The following is a 27,513-nucleotide window of genomic DNA, read 5'->3' as shown; positions in this document are numbered from 1 at the left end:
TGTCATGGTCACTAAACAATGACAATCATGATTTTCATTTTGGACTTGCATGCATGTTTTCTTTGGCCTTGGAGAATTTTTCATATGCCACTCTAAACTTCGACATTTCTTTATGGAATGGTATTCGAAAAACCAGTTCTCATCCCCACTAATACCATGATGTAAAAAATTTGCTTCTCCATTTATGTGACAAACACACCAAAAATACTAGAAACACAATAACTCGACAGGTGTTTATCCTGTAGACAACAAACTGGAATTTGTTGGAAGAGTAAGAATTATTCTAAGATGTTATGGCATCATCGCTTCGACAGTGCTGTTTGTTGTAGCGATAAAAAAATCAATTTTTTTTAGACCTTGTATATGGCAGAATGCAACTAGTTGACATGATAAAATTAATATATCATACAAAAGAACTACTTTGAAAAACAAACATATAACAAAACAAATGATCCATAAGATGCTGCTGGACTGATGAGCGAAAAAAATTTCTGAAGTTTGCACCGATCACGATATCATTAAAAAAAAAAAATGAATGGTGGAAAATAAACAGCACAGTCACATCAGTTAAAAGAGATACATCTACTAGTAAAGGTAAATTTAAGATAGTTTTCGGAGTATAAATGAAAAAACAGAAAATTGTGTAGGGCAGTTATTCGAGTAATTTCTAATGGCTGAATAATCTTCATATTCAAAATATTAAATACATACATTTTCCAACTATAGACAAGATAGCCCTATATAAATATAATAAATAAATAATAAATATACATATGCTTAAGCATATGTATATTTATTCACAAAAATTTATACAGAAGTGAATAAAGGCCACTTATGAACAGCATACAGGAGAAGAAGGAATGTGATTCATGAGAGCAACATCTGCAATAGATGTGATCTATATTCTCTTACAATTATCAGAAACGAGGTGGGGGGAGTGGGATATTTATTGCTACTCTCTAGACTTTTAAAACTGGCATTTCACTAATTAATGTTTTGAATTATTAAAAGTAAAATTAAGCAGGTGGAAAGAGTGAATGTCATGAATACTACTGTAGTACAAAAATACTATGGCCATTTTAAAAATGCTATCCTAGTCAGGATTTCAATCCAGATATTTTCAGCTGTATGCTGAAAATATTCAGAAGCTACACAGCTCTTATAAAATCTCATCATCATCATCATCAAATTCCTGCCATGTATCCTCAAGGGGTGTACAGGATATGAGAGTACTACATGAAAAATTTACATCATTACTAACTTCCTATCTACAATTTTCCTCCAAATCAGTCTGTTGCTTGTCAAGACTCCGACATTATCAGATCTTATATTTCTATCTTCAAAGGCACTTTGTACCGTATCAATCCACCTATATCTTGGTCTTCCTCTGGGTCGTTTTCCTGCCAACCTGGCAGAGAACACTTGTTTTGCTAATCTTTCCTCTCCCATTCTATTTAAGTGACCATACCACCTGAGATTAGCTCTGTTAACGCATTCCTGGATGCTGACAATGTCAAGTTCTTTCCTAATATCCTCATTTTTAATATGATATTGCCATTGATGCCACCTGTTCATGTCTCTGATCTTTCTCAGAACTCTCATATCTGCGGTCTCTAGTGTTTGGTCAAGTGTTTTACTTCTGACCCAGCTCTCAGATCCATAAGTTAAAACTGGTTTGAACACTGTCTTGTATACAGTTAATTTAGTGTTCCGATTAATTTCTCTCTTATTCCATATGAATTTATTCAATTGACTTCCCACCATACCAGCTTTGCTGATTCTGTTGTCTATTTCTATATTTAATTTACCATCTTCATTAAAAATCGTACCTAAGTAGCTGAAATGTTTTATTTGTTCCACAGGTTCTCCATTCACAACACAGTTGACATTTTCAATGATTCTGCATATTTTCTTTGTCTTTGTCTTATAAAATCTGGCACAAATAAAATATGGAATAGTTGAAACGTATAAAATATTCAGTTAATATGGTATTGTTTTCAGATAGTAAGGAAAATATCAAGAGTTGTTAGAAAATTTAAATAAGAACATACTTTTAGTAACATCATAGTAATAGAAATGTACATTCAATACAAGCTGTGGTGCAGCTATCAGTTATAGTTAACTCATCAACTTCCGACTTATAGGAGAACACCCTGTTCATCATAAACTGGCCATATTTTGAGAAGCCAAGTAAATTTCATGTTATTTCCTTATATAAACTACCAAGTGTGAAGTTTGTTTGTTTTTTTGACAAAAAATTGGAATAAAAGAATTTTTTACTCATTGCATCTTTTGGAATGTATGCGTCTATCAGTTTCAGTGAAGCATTTAATTGCATATTATGTAAGATATGGTTTTGGTACACTGGATTTTCTCCACCACCACTACCTCCCATTATTCTCCCTGTGCAACTAATCATCACATCAATGGCAGTGCTTCTAAACTCATTTTCTGAACTATGTCATCCTTGTAGGAAATAAATGATGTGCACTGCACCTTACTTTTATAGACCTCAAAGCAAAAATTTTATTCCCATGCATGTGGCCATTGTATTATACTGTCATTTACTTATGCAGTCTTAGCAGTACACATGTTATAACTAACTTTAAACTTGTTTAATTAAATACATTCAGTTATGTAAGCTGAATATACATATTAGAATTATTTATCTGTATTGCAGTTTTTGCTTTCTTGAAAATAATCCTCTTATTTTTGATTGAGTTGCTTAAATCATAGTAGTTTAGAGGGGAAAATTATTTCTGAGAATTTCTTCATTGGGAAACACAAAAACACCAAGAATAAAATTTTGTCCTAAAGCATTATCATGATCAAATTCTTGATATATATATATAACCTCAAGGCTTGTACAGGGTATGATGGTATTACATCAAAAATTACACCATTACTAACTTCATATCTACAATTTTCCTCCTAATCAGACTGTTACCTGTCAAGCCGCAAACATTATCAGATCTTATATTTCTATCTTCTAAGGCACTTTTTACTGTATCAATCCACCTATATATTGGTCTTCCTCTGGGTCTTTTTCCTGCCAACTTGGCAAAGAACAGTTGTTTTGCTAATCTTTCCTCTCCCATTCGGTTTAAGTGAATACACCTGAGATTAGCTCTGCTAACGCATTCCTGGATGCTGACAATGTCAAGTTCTTTCCTAATATCCTCATTTTTAATTTGATATTGCCAATAATGGCATCTGTTCATGCCCCTAATCTTTCTCAGGACTCTTATATATGCGGCCTCTAATCTTTTGTCAAGTGTTCTGACCCTCTCCCATTCGGTTTAAGTGAATACATCCTGAGATTAGCTCTGCTAACGTATTCCTGGATGCTGACAATGTCAAGTTCTTTCCTAATATCCTCATTTTTAATTTGATATTGCCATTAATGGCATCTGTTCATGCCCCTAATCTTTCTCAGGACTCTCATATCTGCGGTCTCTAATCTTTTGTCAAGTGTTCTGACCCAGTTCTCGGATCCATAAGTTAAAATTGGCTTTAATACAGTCTTGTATATAGCTAATTTAGTGTTTTGTCTCATTTATCTCTTAATTCATCTAAATTTATTCAGTTGACTTCCTACCATACCAGCTTTGTTGATTCTGTTGTCGATTTCCATATTTAATTTACACTCTTCACTAAAAATCGTGCTTAGGTAGCTGAAATGTTTTAGTATTCTATGGGTTCTATATACGCACAATGCAGTTGGTTTATTCAGTGTTTCTGCCTATTTTCATTGTCTTTTTAATGCTGACCTTCATACCAAATCTATTACAACAGTTTTTCCCTTTAATCAGAGAATCTTGCAAACTTGTAGCGGATTTATTTATAAGCATAACATCATCTGCATGAAGCAAAGTACTGAGATTAACATCTCCAATTTTGATACCAGGTTTAATACCACTTTCTTTCATAATGTGATGCATATAGATAATGAATAAAAGAGGGGATAAAGTACACCTTGTCTGACACCAGATTTAACATTATACCACCTTCCTGTACTTCAATTCTAACTGCTGACTTACAACTCAAATAAAGACAAAGTATTGCTTGATATAATGCCCCATTGACACCATATAATTGTAGCATTTTGAATAGCTTTTCTCTTGGCACCTTGTCATATGCATTTTCCAGATCTACAAAACTTAAAGACAGATCTTTGTTATATTCCCATGATTTCTCAACTATCTGTTGTAAAGTGAAAATTTGATCATCCTGACAGCCTCTATTTGTCCTCAATCCAGCTTGTTTATCACCAAGCTTCTTTTCCACAATCCTTCTCAATCGTTTCTCAAGTATACTTGCATGTATCTTACCAACAACATTCAGTAGAGAAATACCTCTGTAATTCTCACATTCAGTTTTTTAGATGGGTACTATGAGAGCTCGACTCCAATCATCTGGAATTCGTCCCTTTGTCCAGGCTTTCTGAACTATGCAGTGCAGCCACTGCAAGACTTTTATACCTCCATACTTGAGCATATCTGATCAAATATCATCTACTCCTGCTGCCTTTCCACATTTCAGACTTTTGATCGCTTTTTCTACTTTGAATATGGATATGTATTCCTGACTGCATGCCTGGTCACTGTTTATTTACCACTGTGCTGTCATCCCTGCTTGTTTCATTTAGCAATTTTTTGAAGTAATTACTCCATACTTCAAGAATATCTTTTTCTCCTGTTTTCATGTCATCTTTATCATCTCTAATTCCTTTTAAGAGCACAAGCTGACTTATTTGCCAGGAACTTTTGATATGCTTTCTTCTTTTCTTTCACTGCCTCTTTACTTTCCTGTATCCACCATGGAGTTCTGATTTTTCTGTCTTTACAGACTGCCATACCACATACCTCTCTGGCTGAATCAATCAGTGTTTTCTTCAGTGCTTGCCACTGAATTTTCACGGTTTGGTGCCATTTCTCAAACTCTTTAATATTTTCTTCAATCATGTTTGTGTATTTTAGTCTACAGTTGACATCTGAGAGCTGCTCAACTTTTATTCGCTTTAACACTTTCTTACACTTTATTCTTTTCAATATGAGATTCAATTTTATCCTGCTCTAGACAAATGGTGATCACTTCCAATTTTAAATCTTCTGTATTTGCCAGAGGATTTAAAATTTAAAACTAACTCTGCTGTCCTGCACCAGTGAGAAAACATCACTATCTGCAATAACGTAATGAATGAGACTTTCCTTAAAGTCTCTTCTCTCCATGTAAATTTCTGCACATTTTTATGTTGGAACATTGTATTAGTAATAACCATTCCATGTCCTAAGCAAAAATCCAACAGGTATTTGCCATTATTGTTAGGTTTGCTCTTTTCTCCAAAATTTCCCAATATATTTTTGTATGTCTGACAATGTTTCCTACTCTACTATTTAGATCCCCAACAAGGACCAATTTTTCCTTTTTCATTGTGTCAGTTGCTTTTTCTAAAGCCTCAAAAAATTCCTACACTTCTACCTTAGTAAAACCTTCTGTGGGACCACGAGCACAAATAAGTCTCATTGTTCAGTTCTCCATTCTCATATTTGCCCACATCACTCTACTTGAGACTGACTGCCATTCAAGAAGATTAGCCTCGTATTTTGTGTTGAATACTATGGCTACTCCTTCTTTTCCTTGATAGTCATTGCCTGAATATAACATTTTGTATTTATTGCTCAGAAAGATCTCACCGGTTTTTGTCTTTTTTTGTTTCAGTCACCCCTATTATATTGATCTGTTACTTATCTAATTCCTCAGCTAGCTCCATTTCTTTGCCATTAAGGCTTGTTATGTTGAGTTTTAGGATTTGTTTCAGTAGCCGACTTTTTGCTGTTTGCCGTGGTTCCCTGGCAAAAACAACGGGGGCCTTGTTTAACTGGTTTTTGCCCCAGCCGGCATAAAATTCTGTCATGTTGTACCATCATTTTTTATTTTGGTTTAAGCCAATAAGAATACAATTTTGTCAGCTAAATCCCAAATTGCTAGCCCATTCTCATTCATTCACTATTCACTATCCTTCTCGTGGTGCACCATGAGAAGGTAAGGATTGGACGTTAGGTCAGAAGCCCTGATCGGTTCTCCGCATTCCTTTAAAGGCTATGCGGAGGTCTCCTCTCAGCTATATAGCTTTGACCCTTAAGCACCCCCATATCCTAATGCATTGAATTAAAAAGAAAAACAGTTGATTTTGTTGTAAGATATGTTTAAATCTTATTCTTTCATTTGTGTCACAAATTTTTAACTTTTGTTAATCTGTATTCCTGAGTGGCATTGGTACAGTTGCCAAGGGTACCAGAGCAAGATTTTTTACCAAGTATTGAAATTGTCGCACTTCTTAAGAGAGGCCATAGTTATGAATTTGCCTTGGGTGCTAAAATCCTAGCGACGCTGCTGTAAATTCCACACTTAGATTATCTAATCTCATAGCTATGTGAATTCACTCAAAATGAATGGTAATCTCGGCCATACCGTGTAACGTTAATGTTACTAATGGCCACAGAGAATACGAATTGGGATAGTGGTTAAGTTTACTGGAGAGATTATATATATAGTCGATGCCTGCGTATTTTGACATAATGGGGGTGACTATGATTAACAACATATCCTAGGTCTGTGGCAGTTAGTTTTTTATTGAAAGCAGACCAAACTTGGTGTAAGATTAAGCCTTAATTTTTGTTCATTGTGTGGTGATCCAAATCGTTTGCAAAGGCTTCCTTGAACTTTCTTGTAAAATAGTTGTTATGTTGAATATGTCACATACTTGATTGCCTGTGGTAGTTGTGTGGGATGCTTACCCTGATTTATGCCGTCTTCCTTTTTGAACCACTTTCTGTGTTCAGTTATGTAGATATCTCCCAAACTTCATGCCTGACCTACATAGCAAATGCCACGAGCAATAAATCTCATAAATGCTTGGTGTTTTCCTTGGGTATGATATGAAGGTTTAATTGTTTTTCAAGAAAGTTAAAGGAAGTCTTGCAAATTCTTAGGATCCCCATACAATTCAACAAAATTCAAGGCTTTATCTTACACCAAGTTTGGTCTGCTTTCACTAAAAATCTGACTGCAACATACCTTGGATTGGATATGATGCTTACAATGCCAGAGAACATGACAGCAACAACTAGCAGTATTTCAACGTGCGTACAGTGATGAATTTCACGATTTTATTCTGGTTACTAATGTATCACTTGTGAAGTTCTGATAACATCTAATGTGTGAAATTAATTGTTTCTAGTCTTTTTTTGTGTATAACTTTTTGCCAGTACCCCCGATGCTGTAAGTTTGACAACCTGCAAAACTTGTAGGGTTGCAATTGTTTATTTTTATTAAACTAATTATTTACCTTAAAATGTGTTTCAGTACTGAAAGCATCCCACAAATTACATCTATTTCAAAATTTGCGATCAATCTTAGCAAAACATTTATATATTACTGGCAATATTTGCCATTTTTTTTATTCTTCCAATCAGTGCAATGAAAAAGGTATTTTATACAGGTTCTTTCAGTTTACTGGAAAAAAAAAAAAAAAACTTTTTTTTTAATTCGTAAGTCTATTCCCTCCCCCTCCCCCCTTCTTGAACTGACCAGCTCTCCTAATGAGGGATTAAGTACTATATCAGATGACTGTAGCCTGTGTCTTCACTGGGCCGGTTTGCCTGCATGCAGAATGAAAAACCCCAGATAAACTGGGGGCAAAAAAACCTGTTGTCCACGTCAAGACCGTCTAACTTGGCTATGGCTGAGAAAGATCCCTAAGCTCCTCACATTGTCAATGGGAATCGAACCTAGGACACTCCTTCCCCTGGCATATGGTTGCAAAGTGCCTAGCCACTAGGCTAACTGTGCGGATGGAAAATAATTACATGAAATATATGTTAAAAACACGGTAGTTTCAAATTACATTTATTGAATATTGTCATCTTGTATAGTTATATATGTTATTGTTAATCACAACAACTTAATCAAAATATATAGGCATTGATTTTTTTATGTATATGTAATGAATATATATTAGGTATCTACCTGGATTCTGAACAAACGAGGATGGGCTGGCAATTTGGGATTTAGCCGACCAAATTGTATTCTTAATGGCTTAAAATAAAATAAAACTGATAGTACAACATGACAGAATTCCATGCCGGCTGGGGTGTCTTCCAGTTAAACAAGGCTGCCATTGTTTTTGCCAGGGAACCAGCATGAACAACAAAAAGTCAGCTACTGGAACAAATCCTAAAACACGCTACAAATCAACATCATCAGAATTCAAGATTGGTACTATCAACATAAGAAACCTGAATGGCAAAGAAATGGAGCTAGCTGAGGAATTAGATTAGTACCAGATCGACATAATAGGGGTGACTGAAACAAAAAAGGCAAAAACTGCTGAGATCTTTCTGAGCAGTAAATACAATATGTTTTATTCAGGCATTGACAATCAAGGAAAAGGAGTAGCGATAGTATTCAACACTAAATACGAGGCTAATCTTCTTGAATGGCAGGCAATTTCAAGTAGAGTGATGTAGGCAAATATCGGAATGGGGAATTGTACAATGAGACTACTTTGTACCTGTGGTCCCACAGAAGATTCTACTGAGGTAGAAGTGGAGGAATTTTTTGAGGCTTTAGAGAAAGCAACTGACACAATGAAAATGGAAAAGTTATCCTTGTTGGGGATTTAAATAGCAGAGTAGGAAATGATTGTCAGACATACAGAAATATTTTGGGAAAATTTGGAGAAAAGAGCAAAGCTAATAATAATGGCAAATACTTGTTGGATTTCTGCTCAGCACATGGACTCGTTATTACTAACGCAACGTTCCCAACATAAAGATGTGCACAAATTCACTTGGAGAGAAGAGGCAATGAATAAAAAAAGTCTCATTGACTATGTTATTATTGATAGTGATGTTTCTCACTGTACACACCAGTGCAGGACACTGGTGTGTACAGAGGATTTGAAATTTGAAGTGATCACGATTTAATCTTGAGCAAGATAAAATTGAATTTCATGTTAAAAAGAATAACTTGTAAGAAAGTTTTAAAGTGAATAAAAGTTGAGCAGCTCTCAGATGTGAACTGTAGACTAATATACGCAAACATGATTGAAGAAAATATTAAAGAGTTTGAGAAAAGGCATCAAACCTTGGAAATTCAGTGGCATGCACTGAAGAAAACACTGATTGATTCAGCCAGAGAGGCATGTGGTGAAGTTGTCTGCAAGGATAGAAACATCAGAACTCCATGGTGGACACAGGAAGTTAAAGAGGCAGTAAAGGGAAACAAGAAAGCATATCAAAAGTTCCTGGCAAATAATTCAGATTGTACTCTTAGCGAATACAGAGACAAAAGTAAGAAAGCTAAACACTATAAAACTAGCTAAACAAAAGACACGGGAAGACTTTCGCAAGAACATAGAAAATAAATATCAAGAAGGTGGCAAAATATTCTGGAGGTTGTTGAAAAAGCTCAGAAATGGAGTAAAGAATGCTATAAAAGGTATTAGAGATGTGAAAACTGGAGTCTGATATGGATAGTGATATGAAAACTGGAGAAAAAGGTATCCTTGATATATGGAGTGATTACTTTGAAAAATTGCTAAACGCAACAATCAGTAATAGCACAGTAGTAAAAAAAAAAAAAAACACCCAACAAACATGCAGTCACGGATACATATCCATACTACTTGAAATAAAAAAGGTCATCAAAAGCCTGAAATGTGGAACGGCAGCGGGAGTAGATGATATTCGACCAGGATTTTTATTTTATTTATTATTATTATTATTTTTAATTTTGGGCCCATATACGAGAGGTTGGCTAGTCAACCTATACTACTTTAGTACCGTTATGGTTAGTGGGTTTGGAAAGGAAAAGCTTGTTTACATTTGATTTAAAAGCCTGTATGTTGTATTCCTTGGGAAATACATCAGAGGGAAGACTGTTCCACAGAACAGCAGTAGCAGGGATGAAGGAGGAGGAAATGAAACTTGTTCTGTTGGTTTCAAGGTGTACTGTGAAAGGATGTGTAGCAGCTGTACATGTTCAATGGGTTTCATACAGAATGGGGGAATGATTGATGCTGTTTCAGAGAACATTTCCTATGGAAATAATTATAGAATATACAAATTGCAGAGACTAAACGTCTATGTGAGAATGAGCGATGTGAGTTGATAACAGATGGGTCATTTATCAGTCTAATTGCTCTCTGTATTGAGTCAAGCATTTTGAGGGAGCTTTTAGGAGCCCCACTCCAAATGTGAGAGCAGTATTCGATAGCTGGATGAATTTGCGATTTGTATAAGGTTATCCACTGTTTAGAGTGAAGCAAAGCCTTGAGCGAAAGAGAAAACCTTGTTTTTTTGAAGCTGAGGATGCAATAGTTGTCATGTGTTTATTCCAGGAGAGGCTCGATGTCAGGGTAATTACGAGAAGAGAAATCTCATCTTGTCTGGGAATTTGAGTGTTATCAAAAATAATGCTGGAGGAAAATGGTTCTTTTTTATGAGAAATAAGACAGAACTATGTTTTACTAGCGTTAATGTTGACGAGGTTATCTGAGCTCCATTAGAGGATATGGCTTGGAGATCAGAATTAAGGGCAGTGGTGGTTGAAGCGAGTTGTATAGAGTTGGGTTTGTCAAATGAAATGGATGAGGGAAATGTGCTGTCATCTTCAAAACTATGTATTAGGTTCTTTCTTTTAGAGTTACATGGTGATTAAAAATTTATGGAATTTACAACCGTGTTAAAAAAACTTTATTATCCCGACGTTTCGATCTTCACATCAAGATCATCATCTGGAGCATACATCAATATACAAGACAAGCTGAGTTACATTATTAACTGTAAACTAAAGAAACAATGCTTTGATCACATGTTATTCTACTGGCATGACCTCTAGTGGAAAAAAAAAATACAAATTACATCAAGCTAAATTCTATTTACAATGACAGGAATAAACATACTTTCAGATGGTTTTCTTTCAGAAACGATGATGTCCTATTTTTAATATTACAATTCTTATTTTTGCTTTTAAGATACTGAATTTTCTACAGTCCTGTTTATGGTTGTTCTTAGTGAGGAACGTTCCATGGGTCGAATATATACTTTCCATATGTTTGGGATTTTTAGACCATCATTATTGTTCAGATTGGGGTGGTTGATAATAATCTCACATGCTTCCTTAAATTTCCGTTCATACCATGTTTTAGTGCGATGTAGACAGCTAGTGCTTTTCCAGTCAATCGCACTAAAACATGGTATGAACGGAAATTTAAGGAAGATTATTATCAACCATCCCAATCTGAACAATAATGAGGCTCTAAAAATCCCAAACATATGGAACGTATATATTCGACCCACTGAACGTTCCTCACTAAGAACAACTATAAACAGGACTGTAGAAAATCCAATATCTTAAAAGCAAAAATAGGACATCATTGTTTCTGAAAGAAAACCATCTGAAAGAATGTTTATTCCCGTCATTATAAATAGAATTTAGCTTGATGTAATTTTTTTTTCACTAGAGGTCATGCCAGTAGAATAACATGTGATCAAAGCATTGTTTCTTTAGCTTACAGTTAATAATGTAACTCAGCTTATCTTGTATATTGATGTATGCTCCAGATGATGATCTTGATGGGAAGATCGAAACGTCTGGATAATAAAGTTTTTTAACACGGTTGTAAATTCTGTAAATTTTTAAAATGAATGTGTATTGGGTTGGAGGTCATTGATATATAGCAGGAAGAGGGTTGGTGAGAGAACAGAACCTTGTGGAACCCCAACATTAGTTGGATGTTGAGAGGATAGGGAGCCATCTACCATCACGCATAGTGTGTGTGTCCAGACAGGAAACTGGCAATCCATCTATAGAAGTCCTGAGGCAGTTCAAATGATGGGAGTTTGCATAGTAAGCATTTGTGTCGGACCTGGTCCTTTGACCAGGTCTGACACAGATTTTATCCATGGCATTTGTCCAGCAATGGGTGATGTATGAGAGTAGATCTCCTGTTGATTGGCATCGACAGAATCTGTACTGGTGGTTGCTTAATAGCTGGATACCTTCAAGGTAGAATAGGAGCTGAGAGTTGATGGTTTTCTCCATCACTTTGGATAGGACTGAAGCGAGCGAGATAGGGCAGTAGTTAGATGGCAGTGATTTGTCACCCTTTTTAGGAATAGGTTGAATATTGGCAGTTTCCAGGCTTCGGAATATATATATACACCAGTGGAGTAAGAGAGAGTGTACAGACGCCATAGGATAGTAGTCAGTTCTGGTGCACAGACCTTCAGGACAATTTGGAGGAATGTCATCAGTGCCAGGAGACTTTTTTTTTGTGTCTAATTTAGACAATAGGTTTATGATCTCTTTTTGGCCAAAAATATGAGGGTTCATCATATGTTGGGCAGTTGGAATGACTGGAGTGCATTTGCAATTGTCAGTTATATTTGCATTAGAAGCAAAGTGTGAATCCAGGAGGTTAGCTGTTTCTGTGGGTGATGCTGCAATTGAGCCACCTGGGTATGATAGTGGTGGGAATAGTGTAGGGCAAAAGTTATGACCAATTCACTTTGCGGAGACCAAAAGGCATGGTTGCCATTTGGACAAGCTTCCTGCTTTTTGCCCGTTCAAATTTTTTTTTTAGTAGCATTGATAATTTTCTTGCATCTGTTTCAGGCTTTAGTATAGACATTGAAGGCAGATGGGGTTCTTGATTTGAGCCAGTTGTGGTATGCCTGATTTTTCATTTGTACAGTGTTGGCACAACTTTTGGAGAACCAGGGTTTCGACAAGAGACAGCAGTTCAGAGTAGTTTGGGGAATGTATATTTTCATGCCAGTGAGGATTACTTTGGTGATACATGATAGAAATGCTCAAATGGAAATTTGGTGATAGAAATGCTCAAATATGGAGGCATAAAAGTGGCTGCACTGCACAGTTCAGTAAGCCCTGGACAGAGGGATGAATTCCAGATGATTGGAATTTCTCCCTCTGTCCTCATAGTACCCATATATAAAATGGGAAATAAAACTGAATGTGAGAATTACAGAGGTATTTCTCTACTGAGTGTTCCTGGTAAGATTTATGAAAGTATACTTGAGAAAGTTGAGAAAGATTGTGGAAGAAAAGTTTGGTGAAGAACAAAGCTGGATTCAGGCCAAATAGAGGCTGTCAGGATCAGATTTTCACTTTACGACAGATAGTTGAGAAATCATGGGAATATAACAAAGATCTGTATTTAAGTTTTGTAGATCTGGAAAAGGTATATGACAAGGTGTCAAGAGAGAAGCTGTTCAAAATGCTTCACTTATATGGTGTCATTCGGGCATTAAATCAAGCAATACTTTGTCTTTATTCGAGTTGTAAGTCAGGCGTTTTGAATTGAAGGAAGTACAGGAAGAGGGTCTCATGTTAAATCTGGTGTCAGACAAGGATGTACATTATCCCCTCTGTTCTTCATTATCTATATGGATCGCATTATGAAGGAAAGTGGTATCAAACCTGATATCAGAATTGGAGATGTTAACCTCAGTTCTTTACTTTATGCAGGCGATGTTATATTTTTAAATAAATCCAGTACAAGTCTGCCTAACTAAATTGAATAACTTTTTTAATAAATTTGGCACAAAAATCAGCAATAACAAGACAAAGACAATGAACATAGGCAGAAGCATTGAAAATATCAACTGCATTGTGAATGGAGAACTTATAAAAGTAAAACATTTCAGCTACTTTGGTACAATTTTTAATTTAGATGGTAAATTAAATATGGAAATAGAGAACAGAATCAACAAATCTGGTATGGTTGGAAATCAACTGAATAAGTTTATATGAAATAAGAGAAAAATTAGTCAAAACATAAATTAGCTGTATAAAAGACAGTGTTCAAATCAGTTTTAACTTATGGATCAGAGAGGTGGGTTTGAAGTAAAACACTTGACCAAAGATAGAGACCACAGATGTGAGAGTCCTGAGAAAGATTAGGGCCATGAACATATGACATGAATGGCAATATCATATTAAAAACGAAGATATTGGAAAGGACTTGACATTGATAGCAGGAATGATTTAACCCGGAATGTGTTAGCAGAGCGAATCTTAGGTGGCATGGTCACTTAAACAGAATGGGAGAGGAGAGATTAGCAAAAGAAGTATTCTCTGCCAGGTTGGCAGTAAAAAGACCCAAAGGAATACCAAGATATAGGTGAATTGATATGGGAAAAAGTTCCTTAAAAGATAGAAATATACGATCTGATAATGTTGGAGTTTTGACAGGTAACATGTTGATTTGGTGGAAAATTGTAAATAGGAAGTTAGTAACAATGTAAATTTTTCACGTAGTACCCTGTACACCCATTGAGGGTACATGTCAGGAAGTTGATGGTGATGTAATGAATATAAGTGTAATAAATTTATAAGTCTGACTTAAGAAACTTGTAGGGTTATAATTGTTTATATTTATTAAACTCGTTATTTGCCTTAAAATGTATTTCAGTACAAGTAGCTTCCCACAAAACTGCTAAGCCACAGAAACATAAGTTTTTATTTAGATGTAATTTATATAAAATGTGAAATAGAAAGTTTTTATCCTTGAAATATTATGATTTGGTTCTTGAATTTGTTTCACTTCAGAGATTAATGGTCAGACGTATGGTGGGCTCACATAGAACCATTGTATGTTCTAAGAAACTGGATGGTGAATCGTATATTTTCTTAGAAACTTTTCATATCTGAAGGCACTAGTTACAGAATAGTATACTTTTTAACCAATAACTGCCATAGCTCAGTTAGTATAGACAGATTCCTTTGGTTGGAAAGAACCGGGTTCAAATCCCATCTAGGATGTCAGAGGAACCTTGATCAGGTGTTTTCAGTCAAATAGTTAATTGGTCTCAGATGGCAATGGAGGGATTTTTCTCTTAAAAACTCAAATTTTTTTGTCCCTCAAACAGGACATCTGCCCTGTGAACACTTCCATTGACTTCCATCTGACTCTATTCAGTGCTACTTTTTTGATCTCTTTCCAGGAATGTCCCAGCCATCTTGCTTCCATCTGTAGTTCTCTTTTTCATGTTATCCTGTGCTTAACGCTTTTCCACTTGCCTTGGGGATTTCCTTCTAATCCACCTGACTCTATTCAGTGCTTTTTTATCTCTTTGCAGGAATGTCCCAGCCATCTTGCTTTTGTCTCTAGTTCTCTTCTCCTTGTTATCCTGTGTCTAACTGTTTTCCTCTTGCTTTGGGGATTTCATTCTAGTGCAATGTTTGCTATTTCTTTATCTGTGTTCCTGATTGGGTGACCTATCCAATTAAATTTTCTTTTAGTGATTTCATTTCTGATGCTAGCTTGACCTTTTCTCTTCCAAAGTTCTGTGTTTATTTTATTTGGCCAGTATATTCATAGTATTTTCCTCAAGCATTTGTTTATGTAGACATAAAAAATGTCTGTATTTTATTTATGTTTTCCTTTGTTAATGACCATGTCTCCACTCTGTACAGTAAAACTGGTTTAACATTGGTGTTAAAGAGCCTAATTTTGTTTTTTAATTTTATTTCTTTGGACCCCTAATTTTTCTTCATCATACTGAATGCAGTCTGTGGTTTCTGGATTCTATTTTGTATATTCTGTGTAGTTCCTCCTTGTGTGCTGATCACTGATCCCAGGTAGATCTACCTGTTCCAGTGTTTTCCCTATTTTAAAGTCTAATTCTTGTTTAGGGTTCATCTTCATTATTTTAGTCTTTGGAATTAGTGAAAGTTGTTGGAAGTTTTTTTCACTTGGTTATACTATAAATTAAAGATACCAAGAAATTATATACTTGATTTAATCCTTTATCCAAGTGTCAACAAACAAAGTTTGCATCTGAAGTATTTTCAAGATCGGGGAAACTCATCTAAGGAAGCTAAGACTTCACATCACTTGCCTTAGTTTCCCATAATGCAAAGCACATCTTGCGGACATATATAATGTTATGCTTTATGGGAAGAGTCACTACCCAGACTGGTTTCAACCTTTATTGAGGTCTTGTCAGTGGGAGCCAGACCCAGAGTTTGTTTGCTTTTTGTGTCGCTTTGTTTACTTACACTTGGATAAAGGATTACACCAAGTATAGTCGGGTCTCTTTTTATGCAGTAGATACGTTCCACAGAAAACCGCATATAAAAAATCACACAAAAAAGACCTAACTTATGTTGAAAAATTAGGGATACGTTCCATACTTTTCTAAAACTGCATAAAACCGAAGCAATGAATTAAAATAAACCTAAAATCGCATTAAAAAAAGTTTATGAAAATTCAGGAAAATAAGAATGCCTAAGTTTGTTTTAAAGCTTTATTCATTTAATTTTATTGAAAAGTAACATTTTTTCCCTTTTTTTTCCCCATCAGAATTATCGTCGTTATTAGACAATATTCGGCAACTTCTGCAAACTGGTGCAAAATCACTTTCATCAACAGAAGAGATAGTCAGTGTATCAGATCTGTATGGTAAAGGCAATGGTTCTTCACAAACAGAATTAGTTCACCCTCGTTCTGTGCTGATTTTTTTCTTCTGACAATGTGCTCAGTGATTAAACTTTGCGGTGATGATTTCACTAATTTTTTATACAGCCCGCAATATTGAGACATACGGTTCTTCAGTTCACGTTGGAATTTAAAGGCTTGTTCAGAATTTGTGTCGTTAACAAGAAAATGATTTTCCAATTTATTGCACAGTGCAAGACCTTCCCGAATTATATTTGCAGTGAGGGGGACAGGTTTTTCTTCCGCTTCACTATCGTTTTCTGGATCTTCGACAGTATCTAAAGTTAATCGATATCCAATAATATCATCGTCACTTAAGGCATTATCCACAAGCAATTCGTCAACATTGTTCTGGCTAAATGTATCAAAACCTTCTCCACCAATTTCATGTGCCAAAGTAATGATTTCAGCTGATAATGTAGATGTTTGCATAGTTGCACTGTTTGCAACACATCCAGGCCAAGCTGCTTAGCATTTAAAGTTTGTGGTCTTATTTCAGCAATAGCAGATGCAACATGATTTAAACAGTCCAAAATAGAAATTTTTTTCCAAATGTTAGTTACTGTTAATGATTCATTTTCTAGTTTATCCAACATAAATTGAAAAGTGTGCTTAATGTAATATTTTTTAAAAGTAGCAGTTATGCCTTGATCTAATGGCTGAATAATGCTTGTTGTATTTGGTGGAAAAAACACTGCCTGATAATTTGTAAACTGACTTGGTTGAGACCCTTGCTGTATATTTCGTCATTTCTAATCTTATCACATTTTGTTTTTCCCACAATTTTCAGAAGAGTTACCATTTTTGTAGTAAGTGTTTAACTATTTAATCTTAACTGTTTCAGCCACTGTGCTTAATGCATAAGTTAAAACTGGTCTTATTGTACTTGTCTTAGTCACAACATTTAGATTTTCAGTTTTCTATATTCTTCACTTTAAACATCCAAAGATCTTCTTGGCCTTAAGTCTTACTCAACTACTTCATTTTCTGTTATTTGTTCTTAGTTAATTTGAATTCCTAAGTATTCACATGTCATCCTGTTGACATATTTTATCACTGTATGAGCTGATATTATGAAATCCAGTGCATAATTATTGCCCTACATGTTGCTTCATCTACATACTGCGTAAGGCACTATCTCAAAGCAGACTAAACTCATTAAATATCCTTACTGTCGCTTGATTTCATATTCTTGCTTCTAGTAACTTCTATGGTTGGTTGCCCATCATATTGCCTTCTAGGCACTTGTCAGTTTAATCTGCTTGAACATTTTAGAATAATTTTCTGCCTTGTAGCACTGTATCCCACTAAATACATAAAATCCCTGCTCACCTTATCCATGCACCAAATTGCCAAAGAAGTCATCACTACTACTTTCTGAAGGTGTCATATGGAGAGAAACATGACTCTTCTGAGCTATTCAGTAATCCCTTACCTCCTTGTTTTATCCTTTCATTCTGAAATTACTGTTCATATTCTGCTCTATTGGTATATCATTCACTCTCAGCCACATCTGATAATTTGTAAACTGACTGTTTTTATAAAAGTTATAACCCCTGCACTTTTATTCCTAATACTCCTTGCATAATGTGTAGCAGCTTATGTAAGGAATATTAGGTGTGCATAAGCATATTAACTTGCTTCTAGTTCCACACCCCTTTCTCCATCAATTTTTCATACCATTTTCATCAGAATGTGTAATTTTGTTGCTTCTATTGAGGCTTTCCCTATATGGCCTCACTGGATGGAACATTGAGGCTATGGAGAGATCATTTATCCCATGTTGATCCTGATGATTACACCAGAGTCTCTACTGCCTAAATTTTGTTTCCCTGCCTGGACACAACAGCAACCTGCCTAGCCTCACACTGCTGCTCTCACTAAGTTGTAGAAAATCTAGCAAACAGATTGCCTTCAAATTTCTCTAATATACCTACATACAAGTGCTGTCTTCTTATACATCCTAGTATCATGCTATTCATAATCATGGCTATTTTCTTTAACTTCTTCTTATTATACTAGGTTACAATTCTTTTTCTCGCATTCTTCCACTTCACTAAGAAGTGAAATCCTCTGAAATCTTGGATTTAATGAATAAGCTGATCATTTAAGCTTTCCATGATATCATGTTCCTGGAGATGGTTCTGATTAAACACCTTTTTTTGTTAAATTAATTGCTAAATAATAGTGTATAATTTTAGATCAAAATTGAAATGTTAACTTTCAGAAGTTTTTGAATGTTCTGAGTTGAGAATCACCATGGAATTTTGTTTGTTAGCTGGGAAGATCATATAGGAATTGCACTCTTGATTTCTTTAAGATAATCTCTTGCACATGGTATCAGATTAAGTTTAACTAAGTTAATGAAACCTAATCAGAAATATATCCATTTAGTCTTCTTTATCCATTACTGATAGCTGATCTCATGGCTATTTGATGAATTTCAAGGCAATGTGGAAAAAGTACATCATCTCATGATCTTCAGCTCTACTCACAAGAGCATTCATGCTTGCCTGTACTGGAGATCATTTAACTTGGTAACCATCAGAAAAAGGTCTAGATGATGTTGCTCTCTCAGTGTCTAGAATCTAACTTGTAATGATTTCTTCTGGTAGTGTGGTATTAGATGATACTTAGAGCCATTGCAAGAATGCTACATAGGCACCAGTGCAATTTTTCTACTACATATACGTTTACAAGCAGGTATGCTTTTCTTCTTACCAACTATGCCCTCTATACTTGCAAACTGTTAATTAAAGCATGGTAGTAACTTAGTATCTAGAGTTTTTTGTATTATCGTATTTGCCAGTGTATAAGACGCACCCCCTTTTTTGTACACATTTTTTAGGAAAAAAACTTTATCACTGAATAATATAATGAATTTACAGTATTTCAAATATAAAGTAATAAGTAGGTCTACTTTCAACAAATACCTAATCTAACCAGGAAAGAGTACCCACCTTTTAATCTTCTTCATCAAAACCCAGAAATTTGTCGTAGGTTATGTTTACTGCGAGTTGCTTTTTTTAGATCCTCTTCCTGATTCCGCAAAGTTCTTGTTATTTTCTCAGTTCAGGATGACCTAAAATGCTTCTCTGCAGCCCTGTTTCCATGTTCTTTAGCATGCGCAATTATGCGTGGCTTGTGTGCAATATTGTAGCAATGCCGACATTTTTGCCATAATCTGCCAAGAAATTTAGAGAAAATTTCACAGCAGAAATTTATCACCGTTCACAACAACTGCGACAATAATTGAAAAGTTTAAATGAACAGGAACACAGCTGTGATAGTCAATGGCATCACATGTGCATCCACTGAACTCTATGCAACTGGAATACTCTCACGCACCGCAAGGATGCAAAAAATAAATCACATAACTCAGAACAGAGAAAATTTCCAGAAATGAAAGTAATAAACTGAGTATCGGCGTATAAGATGCACCCTTTTTTTCAAACCTATTTTCAAAGAAAAAAAGTGCATCTTATATGCCGGTGTTAAACTGTGAATGAAATTGTTTTGTATATTTTTGTTTTTTTGTTTTTTTCATTCACATTTTACATAATATACCATATACCAAACAAGACTTGTGTAAATATTATTTAATGTAAACAACTTATTTTACAATTTAATATTCATATAACTACCTTAATTTTGTCTAATATTTAATTATTTAATCAAAGATATATGTATTAATAATGAAAAGACTGTATTAAATATTATTAAGCTATTTTATTTATTACTATGTTAATATTATAAGAACTTGTATTTGATAATTTAACTGCGCATTAATTGAAATGTTAATATTCTCTATTTATTCCTATTTGTAGAAATTTAACGTTATGTAATAGCTCAATTTTATTATGTTTTGTTTTGTTGTCATGGAGACACATGTAAGTAAGCAAGCGCGAGTTGGAACACCACGTGAAGAGAAGGTTTATTGAAAAGAGTTTTAGATCATGAGAACAATTTAGGCAGGAAGAAGGGATATAAAAAAGGAAGAACGCTGAAATTAGAGAAGAAAATTAGAGATTAGATAGATTAAGAGAGAGAGAAAGGAGAGGATTGGCATTAGGGAATCACAGTGCGATAATAGCGAGTCAACAAATCACTCAAGCAGCTAATAAAGTCTACTAGTCGAGAGGCTGTTAGCTAATAAATTGTAGAATAACAATTATAGCTATGGAAGACAGCTGAGTGACTACTAAATAGACTAGCAATACTTGAGTTGATATTTAATTTCAGGGCCGACCTGTCAAGGACACACAGAATCTTGAAATAAAGCACGGAGTTACTAGAATAGTAGAGGCTGTAAAATTGAAGTTTACCGTTAGCTGTGTTTAGAATTGTAGTGTCTAAAGAATTAATTGAATGCTGGAAGAGTAAACAACTGTGCATATAAAACCTCAAGTTAAGGAATTATTGTGTGTTGCCTTATTTCATGAGTGATCAGTAGTACTTCATGCAACAACGTTTGTTTATGTGTATAGTGACCGTGAATTAATTCAGTTAATGCTTTGAAGATTTATTTTAATGAGTGCCGATTATTGTTAAAAGTGTTTACAGTTTAAAAAAATGTTTGTGTGTAAGTTCATGAAGAAAGAAGATTATTGGTAAGATTATTTCAACCATTAATATTCCTTTGCAGAGAAGTGTGTGAGTTTCATCCTAGAATTTCCTTATACTAACAGTAACTATTGAGGAAATTAGCTAAAGTGTATTTATAAGTGTTTGCTTGTAAAGAGGTATTGCTGCAATTTTTATTGTATTTGAAACTTAAAGAACTATGAGATATTGATGTGAATGAACATTAAGGAATTTTATTAAATAGTTAAAAGGAACTGTGAGAAGACTGTATTACAGATAACAGAATTACCATTGTCTGAGCTTGTATGACTTTATTATCAGAAAGGCTGAAGTGTTTATAATAACTTATTTAGTGATTTGATCATAAGTGTAAAATTTGTGATTCTAAATTAAATGTTAGTTTTTGTTAATCTAAAGTTGTATTTTCCCTGAATCTCTTTTACTGCACCATTCATAAAATATTTGAACCAAAGCGGGAGTGATAAATGAGTCAAATATACTCGGCCAGTATATATAATATTAACACCTAAAAGGAGAGATAGTTGTGAGTTGGTTTATCTTCAATTCTTGAACTAATTCAGATATAAAGTGGCACAGTCTTTAAATATAAATTTTCTTTATATTTGAATTAGAAATCAACTTACAACTTATCAATTGTTTAAGAACATCATAGTGATTAACATGTCAGATCCAAGGTAAAGATTTAGAAGTAGGATCCAACACCGGTAATTATGGTACTTAGTTTACTGAAACTGCTTATGTATAGTAAGTTAACAAGTGTTTATGTGTGAAAAGCACATAAAACTAAAAGTCTTGCAAAACATCCCTTCTCCCATCACTTTCACTCTTTTGTTCTTCAGTATCCTAGCACCAAATGAGGTGACCTCTTAGATTTCTTGTCCATATTCAGATTGCTTTGTGTACCATTCAAAGCAAAGCACACACGTTGATCAAGATAAAGAAATTATCCTTGTTGAAAGTATCCTTGCCTTCATTTTTCACTGTATTCAGAAGTGCCACCCAAGATCCAGGACTTGGTTATCTTGGTGCCTCTTGGAAAGCCAACAAGTTTCTTGTTTGTCTTCCAAGAGAACATCCTGCATTCAAGTCTAAATCTGATTCAAAAACTTGAATCTTGAACAAATGTCATTCAAACCCTCTGATCCTTGCCCCACTGGGATATAGCTATGAGATCTGAGTTGAAGTCCCTGGTCGTGGTAGACCTGAGGATTTTTATCCTTCAGCACTGACAGGTTTTTTGAATGAAAAGGAGGAATGGGGTGTACTGTTGTCAGCAAAGCTATGGATAGGATTTGGAAGTCTGTATGAGCAGGTTGTTTATATTTATATGTGATTTTATAATCAGAGAAGTCTGTTTTCAAGGTTTTTCTCGTATGACACACTACTAAACATAGAAATATGAGAGAAAGAGAACAGAACCCTGGGTACTCCTGCATTTGCGGGGAAATCTGAGGAGAGTGATCCATCCACCATGACGTAGTGACCGTCCAGTGAGAAAGTTGGCAATCCAGTTGCAGAGTGGGAAAGGCAGACCATGAGATGGCAGTTGGGTGAGTAGGCCCTTGTACTGAACCCAATCAAATATCTTTGTAAAGAGGTAATCACAGAGTTGTGTTTTTGGCAGTTTATCAATTATTTCCATATGCCAACTGAAAAAAATAGATTTTTTTTAAACACATAATTAGATTTTCTACTATCCTTCAGTAATGATTTCTCCCTCTCTGTTCAACATGAATAGAGACTGCTAAAAATAGGCATGTTTTCAAGGATTTTCTCATGTGACACATTACTAAACATAGGAATATGAACATTTGAAATAAAATAAAGACAGCTGAGATTTCCAAGACATTTCTCATTTAATTTCAGTTTAGGATCCAGAGAAATGACTATAAAAGTTATTGATGTCTGCCATTGAATGGGACCAAACTGTGAAGATATCATCAATAAATCAAAGCCAGATAAGGAGTTAAGGGAAAATAATACTGAAGAGTTGACTTTCCAGATATTAATCAATTAATTAATCAAAGCTGATGTGGTGGTCCTCCTGTTGGCTGTCCTTTCAATCTGCTTGCACAGCTTATGTTTCCACATAAAATAGCCTGCATTAATGGGGAATTTAAACACTTTAAAACTATCCTTAGAGAATTTGAAATTGGAAGTGATCACTATTTAGTCTTGAGCAGGATAAAATTGAATTTCATATTGAAAAGAATAACATGTAAGAAAGTTTTAAAGCGAATAAAAGTTGAGCAGCTCTGAGGTGAACTGTAGACTAAAATACACAAAGATTATTGAAGAAAAAATGAAAGAGTTTGAGAACAGGAATCAAACCTTGGATATTCAGTGGCAAACTCTGAAGAAAACATTGATTGATTCTGCCAGAGAGGCATGTGGTGAGGTTGTCTGCAAGGATAGAAAAATCAGAACTTCCTGGTGGACACAGGAAGTTAAAGAGGCAGTGAAGGAAAAGAAGAAAGCATACCAAAAGTTCCTGTCAAATAAGTCAGCTTGTGCTCTTAGAGAACATAGAGACAAATGCAAGAATGCTAAACACTGTGTAAAACTAGCTAAACAAAAGTCATGGGAACACTTTGGCAAGAATATAGAAAATAAATATCAAGAAATGTAAAAGGAATTAGAGATGATAAAGGTGACATGAAAACGGGAGAAAAAGATATCCTTGAAGTATGGAGTAATTACTTTGAAAAACTGCTAAATGAAACAAGCAGTGATGACAGCACAGTGGTAAAAAAACACTGACCAGGCCGTCAGGAATACATATCCATACTTGAAGTAGAAAAAGCCATCAAAGGCTTGAAATGTGGAAAGGCAGCAGGAGTAGATGATATTCGACCAGAAATGCTGAAGTATGGTGGTATAAGAGTCTTACAGTGGCTGCACTGCATAGTTCAGAAAGCCTGGACAGAGGGACGAATTCCCGATGATTGGAGTAGTGCTCTCATAGTAACCATATATATAAAAAGGGAAATAAAACTGCATGTGAGAATTACAGAGGTGTTTCCCTACTGAGTGTTCCTGGCAAGATCTATGCAAGTATACTTGAGAAACGGTTGAGAAGAATTGTGGAAGAAAAGCTTGGTGAAGAACAAGCTGGATTCGGGCCAAATAGAGGCTGTCAAGATCAGATCTTCACTTTACAACAAATAGTCGAGAAAGCATGGGAATATAACAAAGATCTGTATTTAAGTTTTGTCGATCTGGAAAAGGCATATGACAAGGTGCCAAGAGAGAAGCTATTGAATAAGCTGCAGTTATATGTTGTGAATGGGGCATTATATCAAGCAATACTTAGTCTTTATTTGAGTTGTAAGTCAGCAGTTAGAATTGAAGGAAGTACAGGAAGATGGTTTAATGTTAAATCTGGTGTGAGACAAGGATGTACATTATCCCCTCTGTTATTCATTATCTATATGGATCACATTATGAAGGAAAGTGGTATTAAACATGATATCAAAATTGGAGATGTTAATGTCAGCTCTTTGCTTTATGCGGATGATGTTATACTTCTAAATAAATCTGCTACAAGTCTGCAAGATTCTCTGACTAAATTGAATAGCTGTTGTAATAGATATGGTATGAAGGTCAGCAATAAAAAGACAAAGACAATGAAAATAGGCCGAATCATTGAAAGTGTCAACTGTGTTGTGAATGGAGAACCTGTGGAACAAGTAAAACATTTCAGCTACTTAGGCACGATTTTTAGTGAAGATGGTAAATTAAATATAAAATAGACAACAGAATCAGCAAAACTGGTATGGTGGGAAGTCAATTGAATAAATTCATATGGAATATGAGAGAAATTAGTCGGAACACTAAATTAGCTGTATACAAGACAGTGTTCAAACCAGTTTTAACTTATGGATCTGAGAGCTGGGTCAGAAATAAAACACTTGACCAAAGACTAGAGACCACAGATAAGAGTCCTGAGAAGAAAGATTATAGGCATGAACAGATTGGATCAATGGCAATATCATATTAAAAACGAGGATATTAGGATACAACTTGACATTGTCAACATCCAGGAATGCGTTAGCAGAGCTAATCTCAGGTGGTATGGTCACTTAAACAGAATGGGCGAGAAAAGATTAGCAAAACAAGTGTTCTCTGCCAGGTTGGCAGCAAAACGACCCAGAGGAAGACCAAGATATAGGTGGATTGATACAGTACAAAGTGCTTTAGACGATAGAAATATAAGATCTGATAATGTCGGAGTCTTGACAAGTAACAGACTGATTTGGAGGAAAATTGTAGATTGGAAATTAATAATGATGTAATTTTTTTCATGTAGTACTATCATATCCTGTAAACCCCTTGAGGGTACATGGCAGGAATTTGATGATGATGATGATGATGAACTATCCTTAGTGAAATTGGTTTGTAAGAATTGAAGAGTTTCCTGAAGGGTATTTTTGTGGATAGGGAAATTACATCAAAGGAAACTTATTTCATTGGCTAAAATAACATAGTGTTTAATTTTATCTTTGAAATCAATGCCCTTTTAAATATAAGAATTGGTGTTGCCAATGAGGTTTTGAAGAAGACTAGAAAGATTCTTAACAAGTCAGTAACTGGGAGAATCAATACGATCAACTATAGTCTAATGAATAACGTTGGAAAGACCATAGATACATGGTAGACAGTGAATGTACATGGTCCAATAATTTAATTTATTTGGCTGAGTCATGTCTTGGCTGATTACACCATAAGTTGATCTGTTTCTTAAGTATTATGCTCTGTGTATCCATTAGACAAGTTCGCATTACCTTTACTACTAAAAAGCAGTCAGCCAGGAGCATTTCAATTTAATCCTTTCAGTTGTGTTATCTTAGCTGGATGAGATCGTGTAAAATGTAAATGGAGTTGGATTCAGTTGTAGAAAGTTTTCTCTCTCTTTTTTTTTTTTTTTCCCCACTTGGTTACAAAGTAAATTATACTTGCCGAGAAATTATATTCTTGTTTAATCCTTTATCCAAGTATAACCAAAGTATCTGACCGAGATATTACAACATAGAAGCTGTTAACGTCACATCATTTACCTTACTATTCCATAATGCAAAATGCATTTCCTTTTGGTTGTGTATATGAAACCTAAATAAAGGTCGAAACTCTGGATTAGTGACCCTTCCCTTAATGCACAGCAATATACATACCTGAGCAGAAGTGTTTTGCATTATGCTAAAGCAGCTGATGTGAAGTCAACATCCTCTATCTAGAAGTAGCCTAGTCGTGAAGGTACTGCATGTGAAAACTTTGTTTACACTTTGGTAAAGGATTAAACAAGAATATATTTCATTATCAGGTTTAATGGAATAAATACAGCACATATAAATATTAAATAATTAAACAGCATGTTTAATCACTCCTATATTTCATCTCAGTCACTGAGACATTATCAAGGAAACATCAAATTGGCAAAAAATACATAAATTTGCCCAAACACTAAGTGTAAAAGATTAGACTGAAAGCCTAAAGTCCTATGGGGGGGGGGGGGGTTAATGCTGTTGGCTAGCCTTGGCTTTGTTGGGCAGAGGCCTAAGAATTACTCTCCCACATCTTGGGATTTTTAATGCAACCATATTTCTTAAGATTAAGTCAGTTTTTTAATTCTGCTGTTGATCCTGAAAAAATTCTTAGAAATTTATATTTTTTGTGGTTATTTATAGTATTTTTCTCATTTGATTTTGTGCAAAGTATCCAAGGCATGGTCAGTAAGACCTGACTGACCATACTTATGGCAACAGATGTAATTTCTATGTGTTGATGTTAGCAAATCTTCCAGTTTGACCATAATAAAACAGATAACATTGGAACCGATTGAGAAGGTAGGAGATCCTCATGAGAGAGCAGATGAGGGTAGCCAGTACATATGGTTGGAAAGCCGTGCAGAAATTGTACTTTTTTAGAGTTCAGGCTATTTCATCTGAGGTGTCCTGGATATATGAAACAGTGATAGCATTACTATAGTTAACATGTTGAGATGGAAGGAACAATTAACTTGTTGACCTTTTCAGCATTGTAACCATTGGACAGGAAAGTCTGGCAAAAAAAGGAGTGTTCAGGAGTAAGATCAGCCTTCATAGAACAGGCTCTTTAACAAGGGTTTTGATAACATCATATTGTTGGGGGGGGAAGACCCATGTAGGTGGGTTTTCTGTAAACTAGGAAAGAAATTGTGCCATTGGGAAGATGTCTAATTAAGAGTATCTGAAAATAAAAAAAGCAGGTTATTATTTTCTTTTTTTGTGGTGAACTGGATTCAAGGGTGCTGTCTGTTGAGATGGAGGAGGAAGGAGTCAAACGTGTCTGAGCCATGCATTCAGAGAAAGGACACATCATCAGTGCATCCTCACCGTATG

The 27,513-nt window shown here is 35.0% G+C and overlaps 1 protein-coding gene across 3 annotated transcripts in view; it reads left to right on the top strand.

Annotated features, from left to right (window-relative positions):
• Positions 1-27,513, top strand: part of Su(z)12 (Polycomb protein Su(z)12) — a 498,478-nt gene that overhangs the window by 237,427 nt on the left and 233,538 nt on the right. The gene's annotated exons all lie outside the window — the stretch shown is intronic.

Source organism: Typopeltis vanoorti, chromosome 9 (assembly GCF_054136105.1).
Source record: "Typopeltis vanoorti isolate ZY-2024b chromosome 9, IOZ_Tvanoo_1.0, whole genome shotgun sequence".
Classification (NCBI taxonomy): Eukaryota; Metazoa; Arthropoda; class Arachnida; order Uropygi; family Thelyphonidae; genus Typopeltis; species Typopeltis vanoorti.
The sequence above is the reverse complement of the archived record's forward strand: the minus strand, read 5'-3'. Positions and strand labels throughout refer to the sequence as shown.